Here is a 17577-nt window from a genome sequence, read left to right on the forward strand (position 1 = left end):
AATCTAGTGCAACATTTTGTTTCCAACTGTAGCATGCCAGATGTTCAATGTTGTCCAGGAAGTCCTCAAGCAAGTCATGACAGACACGGTTCTCTCTTTTTTCTTTGTCTCTGCAGGTAGTGAATATATAAAGCTGGCTTGTACCAGCTGAGACCACAGGTCCTTCTTGACCAGTGCTGTTTATTCTGACTGCCTGGCTGTGTCTTTCCAAGGTGTCATACTAAGTCATTTCTCTGCCTTGCTATCTGAGATCCTTTTAACTAAAGATACTTGGAACTGAGTAGGGAGATTTCTGCAAAGCATGTGCAGAAGAAAGAGCAGGAGAACTTGAGGAGAGAGCAGAAGGACTTCAAAGGCTGTAGGGTTGCCATGGCAGCTGTCACTCCTGTGATTTCAATGGCAATGGGGTGAAAGGGATGGGAGCGCTAGGCTGGTGGAGCCATTACTGAAGAGCACATACAGGTTCCCCTCTTGGAAAAGGTTGTGTGGTAGCTAAACATTCCTCTTCTCCCATTAGATTAAAGAATCTATGGCCTTTTACATGGGGGGGGGGATGTTTATGTTTGTTCCTGTGCTAGATATTTTTGTGTTTTTGTTGTGTAAACTGCCCTGTGATCTTCGGATGAAGGGTGGTTATTATTATTATTATTATTATTATTATTATTATTATTTGCTTTAACTGTGTTCCAGCCTTCTTTGGCAATCCACAAAAGTCTTTCAGGGTCAATGTAAGATGCCTTCTTCTGACCAGGCATTTTGATGACAGGATTTAACCATGGAATTATTTTAGTTTTGTGTTTAGATTGCATGTCCTATGCTTTTTTCTGGATATTTTTAATTCGCTGTCCTGGGCTCCTTTGGAAGGAAGGGCAGGATAACAATCTGACAAACAGTAATAACAGAACCATAGAATCAAAAAGGGTTGGGAGTGAACTGAGGCTGGAATTTCTTAAGAGCCAACTGTCATCTAAAGACGGGCACTTTTCCTATGCTTCATGGTCTCCCTCCAAACTCTTGAATTGTTGTTGGATTGCTGATGTTATGTGGGAGGTATTTGGTTTCTTGAGCTGGGAGAAATCACCAATTAGGGTCCTGACTTTGGTTGGGTGTGCTATGGGTGCTATGAGATCTGTTTCAGTGGGCTGTTTCCAGCCACACTCACTTTCAGTGATCACCAGGATCAGCTCGGAGACAGGAACTAGGGCAAGATCCTCTGTCAGTTACACTGTAGCCACCATCTCAGTTTCTAGGTAACTGTTGGGCTTCTGACATCTTTGACCTTTTATTAAGACTTTATTAATGATCGCTCTGTCACTACTCATCCCAGTATGGCTTCATGCTCAGGGCAGTTAGATTTGGGGCAGAAAACCGAACCTTAAACTCAGCTATAGAGTTGTTGGAAGGGATTTCACATATCCCTAAATTTCAAGTGAAACTGGATTTAAAGTTTCTTGTGTGAGAAAGATTGTAAGGAAGAGAAGCAAGTGGCTGTTTCTGTTTACACTGTGCCTCTTTTACATATCAATTTTATTTGTATTAAGAACACAAGGCCCTAGTAGCATTGGGTGGGTGGGAGTAGAATTTGATCACATTTGTCTGAGGAAATGATTAATTATTCCATTATGCTGCCTTTTGGAATAATGTGCACACTAAAATGCAGCTAAGTATCTCCTAAAGGAGAAAGTAAAACCAAAACATACCAAACTTAGAATCCTCTGGGCTATGCTGATATACGTGGTTTAGAGATGGAATAGTGATCTTTATCTCATGATTTTACATAATAAATTGATTTTATGACTTTGACCAAGCAGTTTGCCATTAAATACATTCATGGTAAAAGGTTTATTTATCTTTACCAAAATTGCGGCATGATGTTCTTACCAGCAAGGCTGTCTTAGAATCACTGTAGGAGAGGTGTGACCATTTCATCATTCATTACTATTTCAGATGGAGTCACTAGAGCACTGGTAGCTTTAAATGCCTAGAGTAGCCAGCTGATCAGGATTGAGTAGACACCCCTTTGTTCTAAATAGAGCATACTCTAACCTTTAAACCTTGTGACTGCTGTCTTGCCCTGCTTCCTGTGTCTGGGTGACAAACATTGGTTGGGATAATATTTGCCTTGGTTTCTCTTTACAGTGAAAAGTATAGTATATATTGTTATCATTTTCAGCTATGAACTACCAACTGTGCTAAATTATTTGTGGCAACACTTTAATATAGGATCCTATCCAGCAGCAAACACAATATATAATACATTTAAAGCAAATACCTTTGTAGGAAGAATCCTATAGAAAGCTATCTAGTGGTTGGCTGACAAAAATGTTTTGGATCTGGGTATGTTGAACAAACCGTGTGATATTTGCATGCTCCTTACTTACACAAAAATGTTCTGAAACACTCAATTCCTCTTGGCTTCAAAGCATAACATATGGTCCCTTTGCCCTGGACACAATTTGAATGGGTCATAGAATGAGCAATAATACATATTTTTGATACATTCCAGTTTTAAACTTCTGAGGTTTAGCCAACATCTATTGAGAAAGATAGAAAGTGTTAGCCTATCTTTTATTGGATTTTGATGATGCATCTTATTTAAATTCTCTGGGATCATGCTGTGAAAAATGGTGTCAGTGCAGTGGCAGAGAAGCAGTTGGACCCTAAGCAATGCTCATTGAAGTGAGACAAGACTTTCTCACCTTTCCTCCCATCTGAAATCCCTGTGCCGTCAAAAAGCTTCTCCTGAGGATCAGGGGACCATCTTGAACACGGTGGGTTGTTGTAAGGGGAAGCTTGTGGGAAGGGGTGAATTGCCCAAAATCTGTTAGGCACCTTCTGTGGGTTCCTTCAACTCTCAGGTACGGTTTTTCAGGAGCCAAAGGAGCTGTAGTGGAGAGGAGGTGATGGAAGGTCCTCTTCTGCCCACTTGCCTTCATGAATGGTTTTTAGGGATCAAACAGAGGAAACCAAGGCATGAAAGAATACATGGAAATATTTCCCCGCCAATACATGCACCACACACCCCAAACTTCTACATCAAAAAAATTAAACCCCACAAACATGCCAGACAATATCATATATGGTAGCTGATTAGATACATTGGCCTTTATTCTATTTAAACTATTATTAATAATTCTCAATGTTAATAATACTGTTATTTGTTACTTATGCAAGTTGTTTTTTTTAAAAGTATCTCTCCTTCAATAGCCTTTTAAAAAAAAATCAAATTTAAACCTCTGAGCATACATTTTCTGAGCTATTTAATTGTGTTCCTAAATGAAATACAAGCAAGAGATAATGGTGTATTAAGATTAGACATATTTATATAACTTTAAGGCTATTAAGGCTGTTTAATCCTTATGAGTGACATCAATATGGACCTAATTAGCACAGTTTGCAGCCACTTCATAATTCAAAAGAATGTGATCATTCAGCTGGAAGCACGTTTGACAGAAACTCCATAGTCATGAAGGTAAAAGCTTGCAAAATCACCCACTAGGATGGAGAAGCTGTCATTCTTCCATCAGTGCTGTTGAATACTAATGTCAAGGTCAGACTAGTGTAATTTTAGGCTGCCAAAATATTGCTAGATCCAATACAGTAGTAAATGATAAAGAAAGTAAACTTTGATAAACTTTGATATGGTAAGCTATAAAGTTTGTTACACTGGGGTTTACAGTGTACTATACCTAGACAGAAAGAAAAGGCAAAAAAAAAAATCAAATTCATAGTATGCCTCCTTAGATTATTTATGAACACATACTTTTAAATGCTTATATGAAACATTATGCAACCAAGCAGATAGTTAACTCCTGTTGCCATGACTGTACTATAAAATATTGACTGTATTGTGGAAATTTAAAACATGCTGGTTACTTATTAGTTTAAAATAGGCAGTCTTTAAAACAACAATTGCAAACAATGTTCAAAGTATACATAATTCTTTTAAAATTACTTTCCTTAACACAATCTTATATCCCAGATTCACAGACTTTCCACACAATCTTATATCCCAGATTCACAGACTTTCCACATAAGCACTCTTTCACTTCACCTCCAGGAACATGTTTGTTTTGTTTTATAAAACCATTTATCTTGCTTTTGATTCCCAAAAGCAACCTCAAGGCAAGCTTTCATAATAGTCAATCATGAAGAAAATATAATCAAACAACGAAGTGTATACAAATATTCTAGCTATGTGGGCAGGGCTGATCATGTGTGTCTTTCCAAACCAACCAAAACTGTTCTGGGAGGTAGAGTGATAATCAGATTGGAATGACTGGCGCAATCAACTCTGCCAACAGACTACCAGTATTCACACACACTTTCCTAGTTGCATGTAATTGCACCACAAAAAAGGTCTCCCACTGCTGCTGTGTATGTGGAAGGAAAAAAGTTTGTTTGACACGAAGTTAGAATTAAGACTCCTCATTATGGAGAAGTGACAATTTCCCATGTTGGGCAAAAAATTCCTGAACTGCAGGGGGTTGGATTAGGTTATCCTCATGGTCCCTCCCAACTCTACAATTCTATGACAAAATATTTTGCACCCCAGAACTCACATTATGTTAATATTATAATCCTGGCTAAAGTGCAAAGCTGGCATGCAAACTCTTACATGCAAGAAGGCAAAATATTACATTTCTAGAAATATGACATTAGATTTTTGGCAGATTTGTACTGTTCCACATTTTGACTCAGACCTTATCCAGTTTAGATTTAACCTTTTCCTAGCAGCACAAAAGAAAAAGTCATTGTGTATTTTATGTTATTTTGATTATGAAGAATTGGTACACTAATTTGGATCCATCAGCATGGCATGGGAAATGTTCCATTAATAGTTAAGGATTTTGTAATAAAAAAAATCAATATTTGTTTCAATTTTCATCTAAAGCTGAGATTTTAAAGAGAGAAAAGCCAGCTTCCACTGATATTTTATACACTTTAAATCCTGGAGATGGCTTTTTTGGAGCCATCTCCCCACCCCCACCCCACTTCCATAAAATGCTTCCTCAGTTTTTGATTGATTTTACATTGCATGAATATGTCAATGAGGAGTTGCAAAGAATACCTCAGTAGGATTGCTTTTCATATTCACATACAGCTTTGAAAGATGTCTAAAATGACATGTTTGCAGTAAAATATACATGGCCGGGTGAACTTTCCTGGTCCTATCTTGCGCCTCAGTAATTCTAAAACAGAATCTGAAGTCTTTGTTCTGATAAACTAGACGTTTTTTAAAAAATATATATTTAAATGAAATATTCAGAGACTCCATACACACACAGCAATGTATTCTTTCTCTTCTGGCCCATGGTTAACTTTCATTCATATTAATGTGAGTTAGAAATGTGCCTTAGGCAAAGACCTCTATTATTCTCATAACCTTTCTATTTAATATTTGTTTGGCTGAATTCATGTTACTTAGCAGACTAGAAATTGTAAATGTGTAGAATCCTTTGCATATTCATACTATTGGCGAGTGCTGCATCAAGCTTGTTGTTGGGGTATAGTCTTTGCTTTAGCAATGCTAAGTACCCCATGTTTATGCTGTGTCTGTATATATTCTCTTTAGTTACTAAGAAGGTGTTCCCCAAGCATATACTTGCCAGCTATGTTGTACTGCAGCTCCAATTATCCTTGCTTATTGACCATGCCAGTGGAAGCTGAAAGAAGTAGTAGTCCAAAACTTGGAGGGGACTTCTGGAGAAGTGAATCATTCTGCAGGCAAGTTCAGGAGCATCAGATTCAGTTGGTCCACTGCAATAATCATATTCTTCCAGCTGGTAGAAGCTAGCAAAGTGCCCACAGCCTGGTGATAAAGGAAGGGGCTCTTTTACTTCCATCTGAAGCACATGGATATATAAGCCACTTTCTTCAGCCAGCACAGGGAAGAAGTGACAGTGGAAGGAAATGAAAGAGATATAGTGGGCAGGTGTAAAATGAGTTTGAAGGGATCTAGTCTAACTCTCTGCTTGGTACAGGAAATTCAGATCTAGATAGCCCCAACATGGATAGATAAAAACATATCTATAAACAACCACTCGGTTGATAAAGTCGTAGTCAAAAATATTAGAAAATTAACCATATGTTGATAACACATATCCTTTGATTTCTTCTCTACGCTAAGAATTCTGTATCAACATGAATTACAAGCTTCCTTACTTCAAATCCCTTCTCAATAGCTACCTTGTTCGCTCCCAACCCCCTAGTTCTTGTCCTATGCCCCACTGCAGTTAAGCCTGTGACCAAGCTTAAATAAATTTGTCTAAAACAATCGCATATTTTTTTCAGTGTTTATCCCTGGATCCACTTACCTCTACTTTGATAATTTTGCAGTGTTGAATTTTAGGTTGCAATGTCCTAGGATATAGCACTCTTGTATTCTGTAAAGAAGGGGAAAGGAACCTATGGTCATCCATATATTCTTGGACACCAACTCTCATCAGCCCCAGCCAGTGTGGTCAGTGCTCAGGGATGATGAGAGTTGGGGGTCTAGCAAAATCTGGAGGGTCACAGATTCCCCATTCCTACTTTAAAGTGATGGTGTAAAAGCAATGCAGATAATGTGGCATTCAGCTGTAACCTTTTATGGTGGCAAGTGGAAGTGCCTTTTTGACATCACTGATCCCCAGATTCATTCATTCTGAGTGGATACAATTATTTTTAAAACAAGTTGCCTGCTGCCGTTTATGGCTTATCATTCTTCCTTAAATCATAATGACTGAGGAATTTAAACATATAAATATTGAGTAAACCTCCAGGTACTTTGAGTGACAGATATTGTTTTGGAAAGGCAAGTGTTACTATCAGTAATGCATAGAAGCCTCTTATTTCACAGTAATTGTTGAAACGTGTGCAATTTGTGTGCATTTATTTTTCTAAGTGTTTAAACAAGTTGGTGTAAATGATATCCTGGGACCTTAATGCATGTGGATTATAAAGGATTTAATGCATCATGCTCCTTTGGAGTGTTCTTAAGATGTATCAATGTCGTTTACCACTCTATGCTTAATTACAATGCTAAGAGTGTGCCATACAATAGGGCAATTTAATAACAACATAACCACATTAGATGGCAGTTTCTTATTGGAAGTGAAATCCTGCATTTCTGAACTCTCCACGTTTACAGCACCTTAACCATTTGTTCTATGCTCCATTACATGTGCTACTACTCACCTTCTATTATATTATTGTAAACCTTTACCTACACTGTGTAACTGGTCTGCAATGGCCTTTCTGCAATAAAGCTACATTTTGCTTGTATTGCTTTGTAATGTAAACTCAACAAGCTCATATTCGGGGGACTGATAAGTGAATGTTCACACTTCTGAATAACAGGTAGGGCAAAATGAGCTCTGGTCTTGCCCGCCTCTACAAACCTGTAGTTTATTAAGCTGAACAGCTACACATTATTCATAGCAATTAAGTATCCACACTTCCTTCCTTACATGTGGTTTTATATGCATATGTACTTTTGCATATTGAGGTTTATAATGTATATATGCTGCCAATACACTTCTTCCAGAATGTCGGCGGATCTTTCTCAAGCTTGCCTATCATATTTTTATGTACATTGGCAAATCCAAGTTCCTTGGAAAGGATGTAAAAGTAGAAGGCTGTACTGCTTTTAAAGCTACTTGTGGTTCAAGTTTAAAGTTTTCAATAATTTATTCCCCATCAAGTCTTGTCTAAGTCTAAATTGGTAAAAATATTATAGCATAGATGAATGCCTGACCTTTTCCCATGGTACACTTGATAGCAGTTGTTTATATGGAGAGTAAAATCCTGATCAATCTGACACTTACTACAGACTTCCTGCTGCTTAGAAATGTGTACTGTAATAGCATTTGTATGTTTTCTTTCCTCCCCTAAGGTTTCAGATTCCTGCTTCACAAGAGCACAGCAAATTAGAAGAAGCAGCCTAGTCACTATAAGAGAAATGAAGTGATTTGACAATTTGTACGCTGTTTTAACCTGAATCCTATGTATCCACAATTAGTTGCATTGGTTGGAAGCAATCATGTGTGTGTTTGTATCTCTCTGTTTGTGGTTATTTCACAGTTCTTAACACAACTGTATACAATTAAATAAGCTTGACCTTTCCCCTCTCACCAACAAGGCCACAGATGCCGAAGAACTATGTTCTTAGGCTGCTTGAATTCCAAGATTAAAAATTGATCAGATTGTGTAGGGCAGAATTGGTTGAATTCAAGCATACAATATAATTGGGAGGAAATGGTTACCTATTTAGTAGGCCATGCCTAGTAACATAACTCTCTCTAAAATCATTTCACTCCTTAGAATGTTCTTTGCGGCTAGAGGGTGAAAGATAATCAATTCCCCCAAATGGGAAAACATTAAAAATAAAATAAGAGGTTTTGAGTTTAGAGATAATATAAAAACTCAGATTTTCATGCTTTGAGACTTAGCCTTGCAGATAGGCAGCCAAAGGGGATTAACATAGGGAGAAGAGCCAGGTCCGAGTCAATTACGTGATTTCTTTTCTACGCCAAATATACAAAAATCACAAGAAATCATTTTAGGAAATAGGGAAGGTAAGTCTGTGTTACTGATTTGTGTTTTATATTTTACCTGGTATTGGAAGGCGAAACCAGAGGTGGACAATCCACTGTGCAGCTCACAGTCTTCCTGAATGTGACCTCTGCTCCCCTCCAAGCGTAACACATTCCCTGCTGGTGGATAGATAGAAAGAGATGAGCTATGAACAGTTTTGTCACTCTAAGCCCCACACTGCACCTTTTTTCTTTTTCTTTCCGAAGAATGCCATTTTTCAGACAGAAGCCACTGAGTGTGGTGGCTGGAGTGGAGAGAGATGTCTGTGACCAACTTCTTGGTCTTTCAGAAGCCTGCCCAAGAAGAGAGAGAACAGCCATTTGAGAACATGCATCTAATCCTGGCTTTCAAGCCTTCCCCTTTTCTGGAATTTAGGGGGCCATCACTTCTTGCCTGAGCAGAGAAAGAAAAGTCTTAGAAAGCACCCAGATTCTTAAGAGTAATGCTGACTGGGTAGTAATATTTAGGGCAGGGAGGACAGATCATGCTGGTCCATGTCAATTTCTCATATGCTCATCCCTAAATCCATACTGTCCTGTTATCACATGTACCAGCATTTTATTTTTTAAAAAGTTCCAGCCGTATTGTAGATTCAGGTAGGTAGCCATGTTGGTCTGACACAGTTGAAATATATAAAAAAATTAAAAAATTGTCCAGTAGCACCCTAGAGACCAAATAAGTTTGTTCTTGGTATAAGCTTTCGTGTGCATGCACACTTCTTCAGATACCTCTGGCATGCACACAAACGCTTATACCAAGAACAAAATTAGTTGGTCTCTAGGGTGCTACTGGACAATTTTTTAATTTATTTTTATATATACAGCCGTATTCCGTTACCGAATACATCTGAAATGTTTTTTATCATACATTGTTTCGGGTATTTTGTATATTTTTTAGCCAAAAGCTATTTTGCTAAATTTAGAGAAGTGAGAAATCTGAAGGATAATCACATGTTTATTTGCATGTTAGAACTAGTCATTGTGGATCAGGTCCCCTTACATTCACAGAAATCAAATTTCCTGAGCATTCCTAGCCCACTGCCAGCTTGTTTACAAAGGAATGTAGACCCTGAGGGGGGAAACAATTGCTCACTCCTGAAATACCCATAAAAATATAATTATGACACCTTCTGTTGCCCTTCCTTTCAAAGAAAGGTACATACTATCATCTATATTTAGAAAGAAGGAAATGAAGGCGTTTTACATGTGTGTGTGTGTGTAACATGTAATAATAATCAATAATCAATAATATATTATTTATATGCCACCCATCTGACTAGGTTGTCCCAGACAGTCTGGGCAGCTTCCAACAAAAAAATAGTAAAAAACAAAAACACAACATCATACACTAAAAACTTCCTGAGCAGGGCTGCTTTCAGATGCCTTCTTTTAAAAATTACATAGCTGTTTGTCTGTGGGCTTTTTGAAGCAGAATCTCTCCATCCACTTAACCAGGTCACACATACTTCATGCAAGCGTGAGGACTCTCAGGTGCAGGAGAAGAATACAGAGCTGCCGGTCTCTCTTTACTCTCCCCCACCCAAGATCAAGGACTCCCCAAATGTTTTTGGTTGGCTGGAATGTATCCTTGAACTCTGGTAATGCCTCTTGCCTGCCCAGATGGAGGATAAAGAAGAGTGTGTGAATAGAAACTAGCCTACTGTGCTGAGGTAAAATTTAAATTTGTTGCTCCACCTACTTTTGCTTTTGGCCCCACCTACTACTCTGGCATGTGACCTTTGGAAGGTTACTCAGAAGGGGATGCGGCCTTCAAGCAGAAAATATTTTCCCACTCCTGAGGTAAATGTGCCAAATAACACTATTATATATAAACCATTATAGAAAAGGTTACAAAAGAGCCCTGAGGTAAATGGTTGCCGGCCATTAAATAAATGTTTTGAAGCGCTGTCAACTTTGTGGCAAAGCTTTTAGAATTGGAATTTAACCCCGTCCTGACTGAACAATTATTTGTCAGGAGACCTTCTTTTCTCACTCCTGTTTAACCAAAGTTTTGTTACAACCCAGGTTTCCACGCTAACCTTTGAGTGCCTCTGTTTTGGCATTCTGCAGGCTTGTATTCTGAGTCTGAGACTCCTGGGAAGGAAATTTAACTGGGATGCTCAAGCAGAGTTTTTCTGTGAGAAGCACCGCAACAGAAATTCCTCTCAGACTTGCTTATTGTTGCAGAGAGAGCCTTTGTAATTACCAAGGGATTAGGGCAGAATATGAAAAGTCCCGGAAGAAAGCAGCTTTCTTGCAGATCAGGAATGTGTGCTGCACAAACTCTGAAACCATCAGCCGGGTTAGCGAGGCAGAAGTGTATTAAAATGCTAAGAGTTCAAGGAGGAGGTCCTAGTGAAAACTCCTAATTAAAGAAATAAAAAAGAAGGTTTCTAAAGAGTGCCCGAGATTATGTCATTTGATTTCTCCAGGAAGAAAAGGGGTCTTTTGAGGATTGCAAATGAGATGACAATGCTGCGCCAATACAATGGACTTATCCCCTTTCCACAATAAAAGTAATGAAAACTGGGCTTAATGGTACATAAATAAAAATAATTAAATAGAAGATAGTGGTAGTGGTACATTACCTGAATTAATATACAAGATTAAGAGGCCAATAACCCAGAAACAACTTACTTTCTTGATCTTTTATATAAATTAATCCACCCTTTTAGGCATCAATATGATCTTACACCACACTGAGTTACAACAGTGCTGTATCATTTTATTAAGGGCATAAACAAAAATATTTTTAATTAAAGAAATTGGTGACAAAACATTAGCCAGTGTCTAGATTTGTGGCATACCTCTTCAGAATAGGAATGGGGAAGAATTTTGGTTCAATCCACAATTTGGAGTGAACCCCCTCCCCAATCTACATCTGGCAGCTCATGCTCTGATCAAAGCACAGACAAGTGGATTAGATTGCATGTATATGCACTGTTCCAAAGCATGGTTTGTTCCAATTTACATTAGTACAAGGTGGCCTGAGAACTTCTCTGTTTATTTGTTTTTTAAAGGAAGGCATTTTCAGCTACTTTGAGATACAACCATTACTAGCCTGTATGGAAAAATATATGGATCCCCCCCCCCAAAGGTACATGCCATCATTTTCTCCATACCATCATCCAGGTAGGGATGTAAGAAGACATCATTTCTATTCCGACCTGTGTTGTTCATATGCATTGCTGTTTTCATTCTGCTGCAGTTCAGCTTCCAACAAAAACTGCATTATTTGTCTCACTGTGGCCTGTGGTGGAATTCTCCATAATTAATTACATTCTTCAATACCATTGTGGTGAGGTGGAGAGATCAATTATATATTGCTTTTACTCTGAAACAACAGTGACATATATATTGGACATATGTCCTGGATTGATAACAGTTTTTAAAAAATAAATAAATAACCAGGGAAACCCTCATAAGTTCTCTAAAAACAATTTAAATTTGTTAAAAGCATGCAGACTTTTAAGAATATTTCCTTTTAAAAAATCCACATGAACCAGGGTTGGACTTGATGATCTACTCATGTGCAGGGAACACAGATTGGATTAGGACTCTTTTATCCGTTCCTACTTCAGAGTCTTTAGAATTAGAGAGTCACAGTAAAGTGGTTTTGTGGCAGAGTGCAAATGTATATGAAGAAGAATAATATTAGGAAAATATAATCCTATTCTGAACACACACAAATACACAAGAGTATATTTCATGTTTCAAGTGGAAACTGGTTATGTTAAATAAGTCAGAAAAGTATAACATTTCACATCTGAGCTCTATTCTGAAATGGATTGCTGGTTTTTATGTGTCTGAATCTGTCTTGGAGACATTTTCAAAATACTTATTCCAAATAGATTTTTATGCAAGCTGGTTCTATAGGTAGCCGAAATGAATATTATTCAGCCTGACAACAATGTCATAACACTGTTTATTATTTGAAGATGCAAGCATAAGCTTACAGGGAAGTAACTCCCATTGAAATAAATGAGAGTCACTTATGAGTAAACATGTTTAGGATTACAGGACAATACTGTTTACTTTGACTGGAAACAGATGTTATAGAGAACGCATGGAAGCTGCAGAAAACTACAGCTCAGCCTAATGCTTATCTGGTGCTCAGTAACATTTCTTTTAATACAGTGGTACCTCAGGTTAAGTACTTAATTTGTTCCAAAGGTCCATTCTTAACCTGAAACTGTTCTTAACCTGAAGCACCATTTTAGTTAATGGGGCCTTCCGCTGCCGCCGCGCCGCCAGAGTATGATTTCTGTTCTCATCCTGAAGCAAAGTTCTTAACCCGAGGTACTATTTCTGGGTTAGCGGAGTCTGTAACCTGAAGCGTATGTAACCCGAGGTACCACTGTAATACAAAGCACATGATGTGATGTCATTGTACTCTGAGGTTCTCTGTCTTTTCAAGCAATAGCTAACAAAGTGCAGCACAATGGGAAAACAAAGACTGCAATGTTGTCAAATCTAGGAAAAGGATGACGTTTTGGTGATGCTTGAATCTAGGATGAACCCATGGCTTCCTATGGGGGTGTTCCAGTTTGAACAAACAGAAGCCTGTTCTCCTAAGATAAAGCTGCCATTGGATACAACCCTTTGTAATTATGAAATGATGTTATATTGATATGTATCATTATTCCTAATAATTTTGTTAATAAGATAAAACGTTAAGTCAGGCAAGAGGCACCAGGATATTGCTGGACTCTGGTTCCCATCATCCCTGCACCCCACCCATGCAAGGGTTAATGGGATTTGGAGCCCAAAACATATGGCAGGCACAGTTCCCACCCCTGTATTAAATGATGGCAGAAATCTGCCATAAGACTTTTCCTGCTCTAGATCAATTCTACTCATTTTCCCCACACTTTAATATGTTTTCCCCCCACAATTGCCTTGCATAACACTTTTCTTTTTGGCTATCTTTAATTGCCTGTCTTATTGAAGAAAGGAATGCATGCATACAGTTACACTTTGCAAAAACAAATATGTTGTTATTGCAGTCAGCTAGACCACCTAATGTATATCATATTAAGTACTAACTTAATTTTTTAGGGACGAGTGTCCTGTACAATTTGTAGCACTGAATTCCTTGAGGAAACTCACAGCCCAGCTGCACATGGATGGATACTATTTGTTTTAAAAGATTTATCCCTTGCCTTTGCATCAATTAATGTTCAAGATGGCTTACATATAAATAACATTAAAATAATACAAAAATAGATGTATTAAAACTTTACCAAACAGCCCAGTAGGGAGCAGCTAAAACAATAAAACAATTTCCCTTGTGAACAAAAGTTTGAGAAAACAAACAGAATTAACCTATTAATTAATTTGTTCAGACAGAACTCAGATAAGTAATGAACCCCAGAGCCCGATACCACATAGCAGAAGTTGCTGTATCGAGACACTATTTCTCACTGTACTATTGTCAGTTTTATACACTCAGACCAATTAAATGAGCAAGTCAATATATATTCTGGATTTACGTTCAGCAGAAATATATACTTTTCGTTTGGTTTATGTTGCATGTTAGTGGCACTCCTATATTGCACTTAGTACTTATGAAATAGAATTAACTCTTGTCTGATTCAAGCTACCTGTCTCTTGCATTAAATCATAACTTGCAGAGTGTCAGCAAAAGGCCACCTCTTGACAAAAGGTCATTTCAGTACCAGTACTAGGTGTTTGAAACACTTCTTTTGACACCAGAGTGCGTTAATTGTTCATGGAAGCCTTCCCCTTTCAGTGTTGCTTTAAGGCATTCTGGCTCAGCTTAAAGTCAGTCAAGCAAAATTGGAGCATCTGGTTGCCGTGTCAAAATAGCATAGGCAACTTCAGTGTAGCACCCTAGTGGATAATCTCAACTCAGAATACAAACAATACATTAGTGATTGCCAGGAGGCTACAGTTCCTATTCCTTTGAAATAAGTTGGAAAAAATTATGCACACAAACACACAAATGTAAATTAAGCTTATCATTTTCTCTGCCCTATTCTGGCACTTCCTGTTTTAAATAGTTGACCATTGCTTAGAAATTCATTTCATTTAACTCATTTTCAACATATGAGTTAATTGTTGTGCCATTAATATCTCTTTAATATGTAATTTAAACATACACTTTAAATTATATGATGAGAGCATGAAAATGAGTGTCACGTAGAACCCATGCATCACTTTAAAAAGAAAAAGAAAAAGTTGTGTGGTGGTTTAGTACTAGTTAAAGTTATTAATATTACAAGTGATTGAAACTGGTGGTAATTTCTGTGGCTGCTTTGCTATATAGTATTATATCAATTGTTTATAGCTTGTCCACAAAACCTCACTCCGGCTTAATGGTTTACAGTAAGTAATAGGTGATCCTGTACAAATTCATATTGTGTTTATCATATTCATTTGGATGTTAATGGCTTTTAGGGTACAATTCTGCAAAATGAAATGATTAAATACATACCACTTACTTCTTAGAGAGAATAATTTAAATTCTATTACTATTTGTCCTGAAATGGATGCAAAATAATACTGTCAGAGAAGCACATCTGACATCTGACAGTAGATCCAGACCTAACCCCCAGGGCAGATTACTCCTGCCCCAGGCAGGAATAGTCTATGCATAGCACCAGGTCAGCAGGTCAGGCAGTATAAATGCTTAAAGATTCTAAGCTTATACCACCTCATATCTGTCCCTGCCTCAAAGTGCTACCTCCTGTGGTTCTGACACAAGTGACCTCCTGAGTGTATGCCTGTGCTGTGGAAGTTAGAGGAAAGATTTCCCCTCTCTGACTATGCACATAGGATATGACTTTTAAAGGAAGTTGCCATAGCCTGGATCTTAAATCAATGAGAATACTTTTCAGTCAGTCAGTCAGAAAAGAGTTAAGCATATGGTGGATGTTTGAAAAATCATTTCATAGCACCAGAGGATGCAGTCCTGACTTAGTATTTATTAATTAGCAGAATTTGGCTTTGCTGGGTTTCATTCTCACCCCACCCCCAGGAAGACGTTGCTTCAGCAGTGATTTAGAAGAGACTCTGCTTTGTGGCTGTCAGCCAGCACTCAATGTTAGCAAGTGCTTACATTTGCTTCTACACTCCATTCTTGCACTCCTGTGTAGGTAGCCTGGCTCTCTACCATCAGCCCTGAAGTCTATACCTGATTCACCATCTCCTTTGCCACCACTTTGTATCTGCATTAGTTTATGTTATGGTTACCAGATGTCCCCGGTTCCCGGGGACAGCCCCCGGATTTACCAATCTATCCCCAGACAAAATCTATCTCCGGAATGTCCCTGCATTTAAAGTAATGTCCCTGGATTAATCATATGCCTGGGCACTTCCAGACCCTCCCCAGAGCCCGAAGCAAGCATCCACTACAGCTCCAGAGAGGTGCAGCTGGGCTTTGCTGCAACTCTCTCACCTATCAGCTGACATGCAAAAAGAAACTTCCCTCTCTGTCAGCTCTGCTCCTCCTGCTTGCTTGCTTGAGCCGGAAAGGCAAGGCTGCTCTTTGGACCAGCAGAGCTGAGGTGTAGGGAAGAAGCCTCCCTGCATGACATCTCTGCAAGCTACCCTGTCTCTCCTGTTTGCTCATGAGGAAGAAGGATCACTTTTTTCATGCCTTTAAAGCCCCCTTTGCTGTATTCTGCTGGCTTGTGAGCTGAGCTACCAAGCTGGCAGAAAGCAGGATGCTGCCTTGAGCCTTCTCTTCGCTCTCCCAGACAGAGGCTGTTGCTTCAAAGTTAAGGGTGGTGGTGGGGAAATTGTCTTGCCTCATTTACTCCATTCTGCATGTTTGTGAGCTGTATTGGACTGCCTTCCTTCCCTCCCTTCTCTCTGTGTTATTGTCTGTCTCCCCATTTTTTCCTCCGTACCCATAAACTCTTCCAAATTCTCCCTTTGTCTTTTCACACATTTGGTTCCCCAACCCTATACATCATTATGTGCTGCTGCTACATTTTTATTCCCTTGCACCCACCCCCACTAACAAAAAATAAAAGGGGAGGAATGTTTTATGTTTATTTTGGGGGTGTTTATGTTGGTTCCCCCTAAAGAGCTTTCCTGTTCCCTTCTTATTAAAAAATGAACCTTAAAAAAATTAAAATGAACCTTTAAATAAATTAAAAGAGGCTACCTCTTCTTGCTTGCCTCCCTCCCCTTCCCTTCCCTTTAATAAAAAGGGAGAGATTGGTGGGATGGGGCTTGGGGGGTATTGTGTGTGTCACAATAGCTGTAAATGGAGCAGAGAAGCCTTATGCTCTTTTAAATTGTGGCTGCTCTTTTTGACGTACCTCCATTGCAGGGAGTTGGCCTAGATGCCCCTCAGAGGTCCTTTCCAAAGCTGTGATTCTGTGATTATCCCACAGTCATATTCTCAAACTCGGCTGACGCCCGTGCAGGAGACTATCGGTCGAATAAAGAAATTGATTGATTGATTGAGACACCCACAGGTGGGCAGGGCAGCAGCAGATGGAAGGGGTTTCTGCTAACGCTTACTCCTGAGTAAGTCTGTAAGGGATCGCAGTGCAAGGTGGGAGAGGAAGGGAGTGGAAACATGGCTAGTGCTCCAAGAAAGCAGGCTGGGACCCAGAGGAAGGCCAAGCAACAGAGATGACCACAGAAGAGAAGATATTACTTCTTAATTTTTTAAAATAACTTTACACACACACACACACACACAAAATTTATATAAAGTGTCCCCGGATTCATTGAAAAAAATATGGTAACCTTAGTTTATGTAGGCTAAGCAAAATATCTGTAAAAGGCTTTATTTTGTGCAGAATTCAAACACAGGCTGTTTAATTGTGGGAAATGGCTCTTCCACGAGCAGTAGTCAGCTACCACAAGAGGAAGATCTTTGAATTTCAGCCTAATAAATACACAGATTTTGTCTTTAATCTGCTAGTTAATTGTTTTCATATTGGGTAATCACTTAGTATGTGTTTTTCTCAAAACATTTTCTTTATATATAAAATGAAGCAAATGACAGCTGAGTTGTCTG

The 17577-nt window shown here is 38.6% G+C and overlaps 1 protein-coding gene and 1 long non-coding RNA gene across 6 annotated transcripts in view; one reads left to right on the forward strand and one right to left on the reverse strand.

Moving 5' to 3' along the window:
* TENM3 (teneurin transmembrane protein 3) overlaps window positions 1-17577 on the forward strand; it is a 1324874-nt gene that overhangs the window by 353228 nt on the left and 954069 nt on the right. The window lies entirely within an intron of this gene.
* LOC309540448 lies at window positions 2198-10159 on the reverse strand. 4 transcript variants are annotated; one of them, XR_014223296.1, is made up of 5 exons: window positions 10043-10110; window positions 8596-8870; window positions 6318-6386; window positions 5610-5721; window positions 2198-2930 (listed from the first exon to the last, which is right to left on the reverse strand). It is a non-coding gene; the product is annotated as an uncharacterized lncRNA (long non-coding RNA). The 4 variants fall into 4 exon arrangements; XR_014223297.1 differs by having other exon boundaries at window positions 5610-5812; XR_014223294.1 differs by lacking the exon at window positions 6318-6386 and having other exon boundaries at window positions 8596-8696; window positions 10043-10159.

Source organism: Podarcis vaucheri, assembly GCF_965113315.1.
Source record: "Podarcis vaucheri genome assembly, chromosome: 9".
NCBI lineage: Eukaryota > Metazoa > Chordata > Lepidosauria > Squamata > Lacertidae > Podarcis > Podarcis vaucheri.